Genomic DNA, 7,500 nt, shown 5'->3' on the forward strand with positions numbered 1-7,500 from the left:
GTCTCTGTCTCTGTCTCTGTCTCTGTCTCTGTCTCGGTCTCGGTCTCGGTCTCGGTCTCGGTCTCGGTCTCTGTCTGGGTCTGTGTCTTGGTCTCTGTCTTGGTCTCTGTCTGGGTCTGTGTCTTGGTCTGTGTCTTGGTCTCTGTCTGGGTCTGTGTCTTGGTCTCTGTCTTGGTCTCTGTCTGGGTCTGTGTCTTGGTCTCTGTCTTGGTCTCTGTCTCGGTCTCTGTCTCGGTCTCGGTCTCTGTCTCGGTCTCTGTCGGGGTCTGTGTCTTGGTCTGTGTCTTGGTATCTGTCTCAGTCTCTGTCTCGGTCTCTGTCTCGGTCTCGGTCTCGGTCTTGGTCTCTGTCTTGGTCTCTGTCTCTGTCTTGGTCTCTGTCTTGGTCTCTGTCTTGGTCTCTGTCTTGGTCTGTGTCTTGGTCTCTGTCTTGGTCTCTGTCTTGGTCTCTGTCTCTGTCTCAGTCTCGGTCTCTGTCTCTGTCTCGGTCTCTGTCTCTGTCGGGGTCTGTGTCTTGGTCTGTGTCTTGGTATCTGTCTTGGTCTCTGTCTTGGTCTCTGTCTTGGTCTGTGTCTTGGTCTCTGTCTCTGTCTCTGTCTCTGTCTCTGTCTCTGTCTCTGTCTCTGTCTCTGTCTCTGTCTCTGTCTCTGTCTCAGTCTCTGTCTCTGTCTCTGTCTCTGTCTCTGTCTCTGTCTCTGTCTCTGTCTCGGTCTCGGTCTCGGTCTCGGTCTCGGTCTCGGTCTCGGTCTCTGTCTGGGTCTGTGTCTTGGTCTCTGTCTTGGTCTCTGTCTGGGTCTGTGTCTGGGTCTGTGTCTTGGTCTCTGTCTTGGTCTCTGTCTCGGTCTCTGTCTCTGTCTCGGTCTCTGTCTCTGTCTCGGTCTCTGTCTGGGGTCTGTGTCTTGGTCTGTGTCTTGGTATCTGTCTCAGTCTCTGTCTCGGTCTCTGTCTCGGTCTCGGTCTCGGTCTTGGTCTCTGTCTTGGTCTCTGTCTCTGTCTCTGTCTCAGTCTCGGTCTCTGTCTCTGTCTCGGTCTCTGTCTCTGTCGGGGTCTGTGTCTTGGTCTGTGTCTTGGTATCTGTCTTGGTCTCTGTCTTGGTCTCTGTCTTGGTCTGTGTCTTGGTCTCTGTCTTGGTCTCTGTCTTGGTCTCTGTCTCTGTCTCTGTCTCTGTCTCTGTCTCTGTCTCTGTCTCTGTCTCTGTCTCGGTCTCGGTCTCGGTCTCTGTCTGGGTCTGTGTCTTGGTCTCTGTCTTGGTCTCTGTCTGGGTCTGTGTCTTGGTCTGTGTCTTGGTCTCTGTCTGGGTCTGTGTCTTGGTCTCTGTCTTGGTCTCTGTCTGGGTCTGTGTCTTGGTCTCTGTCTTGGTCTCTGTCTCGGTCTCTGTCTCGGTCTCTGTCTCGGTCTCTGTCTCGGTCTCTGTCTCGGTCTCTGTCGGGGTCTGTGTCTTGGTCTGTGTCTTGGTATCTGTCTCAGTCTCTGTCTCGGTCTCTGTCTCGGTCTGGGTCTCGGTCTTGGTCTCTGTCTTGGTCTCTGTCTCTGTCTTGGTCTCGGTCTCAGTCTTCGTCTCTGTCTTGGTCTTGTCTGGGTCTATGTCTCGGTTTCTGTCTTGGTCTCTGTCTTGGTCTCCGTCACGGTCTGTGTCTTGGTCTGTGTCTTGGTCTCTGTCTGGGTCTGTGTCTTGGTCTCTGTCTTGGTCTCTGTCTGGGTCTGTGTCTTGGTCTCTGTCTTGGTCTCTGTCTCGGTCTCGGTCTCTGTCTCGGTCTTGGTCTCTGTCTTGGTCTCTGTCTCTGTCTCGGTCTTGGTCTCTGTCTTGGTCTCTGTCTGGGTCTGTGTCTTGGTCTCTGTCTGGGTCTGTGTCTTGGTCTGTGTCTTGGTCTCTGTCAGGGTCTGTGTCTTGGTCTGTGTCTTGGTCTCTGTCTGGGTCTGTGTCTTGGTCTCTGTCTGGGTCTGTGTCTTGGTCTCTGTCTTGGTCTCTGTCTGGGTCTGTGTCTTGGTCTGTGTCTTGGTCTCTGTCTGGGTCTGTGTCTTGGTCTCTGTCTTGGTCTCTGTCTGGGTCTGTGTCTTGGTCTGTGTCTTGGTCTCTGTCTGGGTCTGTGTCTTGGTCTCTGTCTTGGTCTCTGTCTGGGTCTGTGTCTTGGTCTCTGTCTTGGTCTCTGTCTCGGTCTCTGTCTCTGTCTCAGTCTCGGTCTCTGTCTCGGTCTCTGTCTCGGTCTCTGTCGGGGTCTGTGTCTTGGTCTGTGTCTTGGTCTGTGTCTCAGTCTCTGTCTCTGTCTCTGTCTCGGTCTCGGTCTCTGTCTGGGTCTGTGTCTTGGTCTCTGTCTTGGTCTCTGTCTGGGTCTGTGTCTTGGTCTGTGTCTTGGTCTGTGTCTTGGTCTGTGTCTTGGTCTCTGTCTGGGTCTGTGTCTTGGTCTCTGTCTTGGTCTCTGTCTGGGTCTGTGTCTTGGTCTCTGTCTTGGTCTCTGTCTCGGTCTCTGTCTCGGTCTCGGTCTCTGTCTCGGTCTCTGTCGGGGTCTGTGTCTTGGTCTGTGTCTTGGTATCTGTCTCAGTCTCTGTCTCGGTCTCTGTCTCGGTCTCGGTCTCGGTCTTGGTCTCTGTCTTGGTCTCTGTCTCTGTCTTGGTCTCTGTCTTGGTCTCTGTCTTGGTCTCTGTCTCTGTGTCTTGTCTCTGTCTTGGTCTCTGTCTTGGTCTCTGTCTCTGTCTCAGTCTCGGTCTCTGTCTCTGTCTCGGTCTCTGTCTCTGTCGGGGTCTGTGTCTTGTCTGTGTCTTGGTATCTGTCTTGGTCTCTGTCTTGGTCTCTGTCTTGGTCTGTGTCTTGGTCTCTGTCTTGGTCTCTGTCTCTGTCTCTGTCTCTGTCTCTGTCTCTGTCTCTGTCTCTGTCTCTGTCTCTGTCTCTGTCTCTGTCTCAGTCTCTGTCTCTGTCTCTGTCTCTGTCTCTGTCTCTCTGTCTCTGTCTCTGTCTCTGTCTCTGTCTCTGTCTCTGTCTCTGTCTCTGTCTCTGGTCTCTGGTCTCTCGGTCTCGGTCTCGGTCTCGGTCTCTGTCTGGGTCTGTGTCTTGGTCTCTGTCTTGGTCTCTGTCTGGGTCTGTGTCTGGGTCTGTGTCTTGGTCTCTGTCTTGGTCTCTGTCTCGGTCTCTGTCTCGGTCTCGGTCTCTGTCTCGGTCTCTGTCGGGGTCTGTGTCTTGGTCTGTGTCTTGGTATCTGTCTCAGTCTCTGTCTCGGTCTCTGTCTCGGTCTCGGTCTCGGTCTTGGTCTCTGTCTTGGTCTCTGTCTCTGTCTCTGTCTCAGTCTCGGTCTCTGTCTCTGTCTCGGTCTCTGTCTCTGTCGGGGTCTGTGTCTTGGTCTGTGTCTTGGTATCTGTCTTGGTCTCTGTCTTGGTCTCTGTCTTGGTCTGTGTCTTGGTCTCTGTCTTGGTCTCTGTCTTGGTCTCTGTCTCTGTCTCTGTCTCTGTCTCTGTCTCTGTCTCTGTCTCGGTCTCGGTCTCGGTCTCTGTCTGGGTCTGTGTCTTGGTCTCTGTCTTGGTCTCTGTCTGGGTCTGTGTCTTGGTCTGTGTCTTGGTCTCTGTCTGGGTCTGTGTCTTGGTCTCTGTCTTGGTCTCTGTCTGGGTCTGTGTCTTGGTCTCTGTCTTGGTCTCTGTCTCGGTCTCTGTCTCGGTCTCTGTCTCGGTCTCTGTCTCGGTCTCGGTCTCTGTCTCGGTCTCTGTCGGGGTCTGTGTCTTGGTCTGTGTCTTGGTATCTGTCTCAGTCTCTGTCTCGGTCTCTGTCTCGGTCTCGGTCTCGGTCTTGGTCTCTGTCTTGGTCTCTGTCTCTGTCTTGGTCTCGGTCTCAGTCTTCGTCTCTGTCTTGGTCTTGTCTGGGTCTATGTCTCGGTTTCTGTCTTGGTCTCTGTCTTGGTCTCCGTCACGGTCTGTGTCTTGGTCTGTGTCTTGGTCTCTGTCTGGGTCTGTGTCTTGGTCTCTGTCTTGGTCTCTGTCTGGGTCTGTGTCTTGGTCTCTGTCTTGGTCTCTGTCTCGGTCTCGGTCTCTGTCTCGGTCTTGGTCTCTGTCTTGGTCTCTGTCTCTGTCTCGGTCTTGGTCTCTGTCTTGGTCTCTGTCTGGGTCTGTGTCTTGGTCTCTGTCTGGGTCTGTGTCTTGGTCTGTGTCTTGGTCTCTGTCAGGGTCTGTGTCTTGGTCTGTGTCTTGGTCTCTGTCTGGGTCTGTGTCTTGGTCTCTGTCTGGGTCTGTGTCTTGGTCTCTGTCTTGGTCTCTGTCTGGGTCTGTGTCTTGGTCTGTGTCTTGGTCTCTGTCTGGGTCTGTGTCTTGGTCTCTGTCTTGGTCTCTGTCTGGGTCTGTGTCTTGGTCTGTGTCTTGGTCTCTGTCTGGGTCTGTGTCTTGGTCTCTGTCTTGGTCTCTGTCTGGGTCTGTGTCTTGGTCTCTGTCTTGGTCTCTGTCTCGGTCTCTGTCTCTGTCTCAGTCTCGGTCTCTGTCTCGGTCTCTGTCTCGGTCTCTGTCGGGGTCTGTGTCTTGGTCTGTGTCTTGGTCTGTGTCTCAGTCTCTGTCTCTGTCTCGGTCTCGGTCTCGGTCTCTGTCTGGGTCTGTGTCTTGGTCTCTGTCTTGGTCTCTGTCTGGGTCTGTGTCTTGGTCTGTGTCTTGGTCTCTGTCTGGGTCTGTGTCTTGGTCTCTGTCTTGGTCTCTGTCTGGGTCTGTGTCTTGGTCTGTGTCTTGGTCTCTGTCTGGGTCTGTGTCTTGGTCTCTGTCTTGGTCTCTGTCTGGGTCTGTGTCTTGGTCTCTGTCTTGGTCTCTGTCTCGGTCTCGGTCTCGGTCTCGGTCTCGGTCTCGGTCTCGGTCTCGGTCTCGGTCTCTGTCGGGGTCTGTGTCTTGGTCTGTGTCTTGGTATCTGTCTCAGTCTCTGTCTCTGCTCTGTCTCTGTCTCGGTCTCGGTCTCGGTCTCGGTCTCGGTCTTGGTCTCTGTCTTGGTCTCTGTCTTGGTCTCTGTCTCTGTCTTGGTCTCTGTCTCTGTCTTGGTCTCGGTCTCAGTCTTCGTCTCTGTCTTGGTCTTGTCTGGGTCTATGTCTCGGTTTCTGTCTTGGTCTCTGTCTTGGTCTCTGTCTGGGTCTGTGTCTTGGTCTGTGTCTTGGTCTCTGTCTGGGTCTGTGTCTTGGTCTCTGTCTTGGTCTCTGTCTTGGTCTCTGTCTCGGTCTCTGTCTCTGTCTCGGTCTAGGTCTCTGTCTCGGTCTCTGTCTCGGTCTCTGTTGGGGTCTGTGTCTTGGTCTGTGTCTTGGTATCTGTCTCAGTCTCTGTCTCTGTCTCTGTCTCGGTCTCGGTCTCGGTCTCGGTCTCGGTCTCGGTCTCGGTCTCTGTCTCTGTCTTGGTCTCTGTCTTGGTCTCTGTCTCTGTCTTGGTCTCGGTCTCAGTCTTCGTCTCTGTCTCTGTCTTGGTCTTGTCTGGGTCTATGTCTCGGTTTCTGTCTTGGTCTCTGTCTTGGTCTCCGTCACGGTCTCTCCCCATCCGTCTATCTATTGTAGATACAGTATGTCTCTGTGAGTGGACCACTGACTGACTTTGTTTGTCCACATAACCAGACAGACAGGTCCTGCAGCCCTGTACTGGCTGTTCCTGGAGAAGGCTGGGTAGGGTGTGTGAGACAGGAAGTGAGGTGAGTGTGAGGTAGGGAGTGCCCAGATGGCAGGACATACACACCCACACACACACACACATCTATGTGCACACACACACACACATAGGTGTGCCTACTGGAGCAGTGACAGACATGGGCTGGCAGATTGGTACAGCAAACATAGGACTGGCATGGAGACTGGCATGGAGTCAAGGGAGTATTTGCTCACTCTCCAGAGGGAGCTGAAGTGTATTTATGTGGGGACAGAGTTAGTCTACGTCCCAAATGGCACCCTATTCCCTATTGATGGGGTCAAAGGTAGTGCACTCTATAGGGAACAGGGTGCTATTTCGGGCTCGGGCCTTAGTGTGTACGTGAGTTCTGCACGTTCTGAGCTAGCTAGGTAAACAGTTCGGTTGTTGCGTGTAAATCTGTTTCTATAGTAAACAACAACTCAGATGGATTAGATTGTAAGTCTGTACAATCTCTTATGCTCTTTTACATTTGACTGTCTCACGGCACAAGTGGAATACAAGTGGAGTACGCTGGCATTACACTGTTTGTGCAGTAGTATGAGTGTTTGAGGATAGTTTCAGTCTTGACTGGAGTACGGTATCACTCACTGTACCTGTTATTGAAGTACGGTATCACTCACTGTACCTGTTATTGAAGTACAGTATCACTAACTGTACCTGTTATTGAAGTACAGTATCACTCACTGTACCTGTTATTGAAGTACGGTATCACTCACTGTACCTGTTATTGAAGTACGGTATCACTCACTGTACCTGTTATTGAAGTACAGTATCACTCACTGTACCTGTTATTGAAGTACGGTATCACTCACTGTACCTGTTATTGAAGTACAGTATCACTCACTGTACCTGCTATTGGAGTACAGTATCACTCACTGTACCTGTTATTGAAGTATGGTATCACTCACTGTACCTGTTAATGAAGTACAGTATCACTCACTGTACCTGTTATTGAAGTACAGTATCACTCACTGTACCTGTTATTGAAGTACGGTATCACTCACTGTACCTGTTATTGAAGTACAGTATCACTCACTGTACCTGTTATTGAAGTACAGTATCACTCACTGTACCTGTTATTGAAGTACAGTATCACTCACTGTACCTGTTATTGAAGTACGATATCACTCACTGTACCTGTTATTGAAGTATGGTATCACTCACTGTACCTGTTATTGAAGTACAGTATCACTCACTGTACCTGTTATTGAAGTACGGTATCACTCACTGTACCTGTTATTGAAGTACAGTATCACTCACTGTACCTGTTATTGAAGTACGGTATCACTCACTGTACCTGTTATTATCAAGTACGGTATCACTCACTGTACCTGTTATTGAAGTACGGTATCACTCACTGTACCTGTTATTGAAGTACAGTATCACTCACTGTACCTGTTATTGAACTGTACAGTATCACTCACTGTACCTGTTATTGGAGTACAGTATCACTCACTGTACCTGTTATTGAAGTACAGTATCACTCACTGTACCTGTTATTGAAGTGTATCACTCACTGTACCTGTTATTGAGTACGGTATCACTCACTGTACCTGTTATTGAAGTACAGTATCACTCACTGTACCTGTTATTGAAGTACAGTATCACTCACTGTACCTGTTATTGAAGTACAGTATCACTCACTGTACCTGTTATTGAAGTACGGTATCACTCACTGTACCTGTTATTGAAGTACGGTATCACTCACTGTACCTGTTATTGAAGTATCACACTGTATCACTCACTGTACCTGTTATTGAAGTACGGTATCACTCACTGTACCTGTTATTGAAGTACAGTATCACTCACTGTACCTGTTATTGAAGTACAGTATCACTCACTGTACCTGTTATTGAAGTACGGTATCACTCACTGTACCTGT

The 7,500-nt window shown here is 50.6% G+C and overlaps 1 long non-coding RNA gene across 8 annotated transcripts in view; it reads right to left on the minus strand.

Moving 5' to 3' along the window:
• Window positions 1-5,639: 5,639 nt before the first annotated feature.
• LOC127924628 (uncharacterized) overlaps window positions 5,640-7,500 on the minus strand; it is a 2,658-nt gene continuing 797 nt past the window's right edge. For 5 of the 8 annotated variants that reach the window (XR_008118440.1, XR_008118441.1, XR_008118443.1 and 2 more), the window contains 3 exons: window positions 7,369-7,500; window positions 6,788-6,915; window positions 6,475-6,723 (listed from right to left, as the gene is read on the minus strand). The exon at window positions 7,369-7,500 is cut by the window's right edge. This is a non-coding gene — a long non-coding RNA (uncharacterized LOC127924628). Of the gene's footprint in view, window positions 6,244-6,474; window positions 6,724-6,787; window positions 6,916-7,368 lie in introns of those variants that run through there. The other 3 variants (XR_008118445.1, XR_008118442.1, XR_008118446.1) reach the window with 3 other exon arrangements.

Source organism: Oncorhynchus keta, unplaced genomic scaffold (genome assembly GCF_023373465.1).
Source record: "Oncorhynchus keta strain PuntledgeMale-10-30-2019 unplaced genomic scaffold, Oket_V2 Un_contig_436_pilon_pilon, whole genome shotgun sequence".
In the NCBI taxonomy this organism is placed as follows: Eukaryota; Metazoa; Chordata; class Actinopteri; order Salmoniformes; family Salmonidae; genus Oncorhynchus; species Oncorhynchus keta.